Source organism: Aplysia californica, unplaced genomic scaffold (genome assembly GCF_000002075.1).
Source record: "Aplysia californica isolate F4 #8 unplaced genomic scaffold, AplCal3.0 scaffold00065, whole genome shotgun sequence".
Classification (NCBI taxonomy): Eukaryota; Metazoa; Mollusca; class Gastropoda; order Aplysiida; family Aplysiidae; genus Aplysia; species Aplysia californica.
The window spans coordinates 445,033-446,698 of NW_004797335.1; positions in this window are offsets into that span (position 1 = coordinate 445,033).

The following is a 1,666-nucleotide window of genomic DNA, read 5'->3' on the forward strand; positions in this document are numbered from 1 at the left end:
TGTGTGTGTATGTATGTGTGCCCATATGTTCGCGTGCGTGTGCGTTCGCGTGAGTTCGCGTGCGTGTTCAAGTGCGCGTGTTTGTGTGTGTTTGTGTATGTTTTTGTATGTGTGTGTCACTGTGTGTGTGTGTGTGTGTGTGTGTGTGAGTGTGTGTGTGGTGAAACAACAAATCAATGTGCCAGTGACTGGACTCAAAAGGTTTAGGGGAGAGTTCCGCAAGGGGCCGTCACTTACAGTGACAAGGTCCAGTGAGCAAATTATACAAGAGTTGGGGTTGGGGTTGGGTGTTGTTAGTCGGCCAGCCTTCTGCGGAACTTCTTTCAAGGTTCATCTTATCTATACCTTATCTTATCTTTTCTTAGCACTGATGTTAAAGCATGCGCTATAGAAACATAAGTTATTTCGAAAGGACTTCGTTATGAACGACCACCCCGACTAACCTTATCTCTAACCCTAGCCCTAAGCCTAGCCCCAAGCCAAGCCCTAAGCCTAGCTCTAAGTCTAACCCTAAGCCTAGCCCTAAGCCTAACCTTAACCTAAATCCTAAGCCTAACCCTAGCCTCAACCCTAAAAACAATCCAAACCCAAATCCAAACCCTAGCCTTAGCCTTAACCCGAACCCTGACCCTAGCCCCATTCCATGTCATAGTGGTCGCTCATTACGGAATTCCTGCCGAAGAAAGGGTTAAACTTCACTCACGTATATCTTTACATCAATTTTGAATTGGCAGATAGAGCCAGGAGCCCAGAAGAGGAGACAAAGAATGTGTGGGGGTGGGGGCAAAAAGTGGAGACGAAAGCAGACGACCGAACTTTGCTAGGGAACAGGAAAGGTGAAAGGAGACAATTTTAGAGAAGAAAACTTTTCCATCGCTACCCAGATTCGAATCCGGGACCTTTGAATGTGATGAGAACACCTTTACATCTAGGCCGCGAGAGCCCCCGTAACAGGTCTGCCTGGGTAAGAATAATTATGGAGTATAAAATTGGAGCTCCTATGACCTTATGCAGTTGCGAGCGCCGTAAAACCCCCTGCTTTAAAAAAAAGAGTATGAAGCGTATAAACATGCTGCTAGTGGGGAATTTGTACTAGAGCAGGGCGAAGAATTGATTCCGGAACCGATTCCCACGATTAATGCTACGGAAGAAAAGTTCCGACTACTTTTTACGAAAACTAACGGTTACCAGTTACTTTAATCATTTAAATCTTCTTCTTTTTTTAGAATATGTTTTTGGAGAGAAAAAAAAGTTGATACTTCGTAGTATTCCGAAATCAAGTTATCCTAGATCTTGTAGATGTTCAAAGGCAACCAGGTAGCCACCGGAAGAAATCACACCTTCAGAAAGTAAGTACAGGTAATTGGGTTCAGAGTCGATTCCTACCATTCCTAGCTTTTAAGAATCGTTAACCAGGCCGCCCAGCACTAATTTATACTGTTCAAATGCTATTTATTTCTTGCTATCCATAGACCTGAAGGGAGCTCTCGTGGTCTAGAGGTACGGTGTCCTTCTCTACATTCAAAAGGTCCCGGGTTCGAAACGTGACAGCGACGGATATTTTTCTTCTCTAAATTGGTCTCCTTATGTTCCTTTACTGCTCTCTAGCAATGTTTCGTCGCCTGCTTTGTCGCCTGCTTCATTGCCTGCTTCGTCTCCCCCTTCA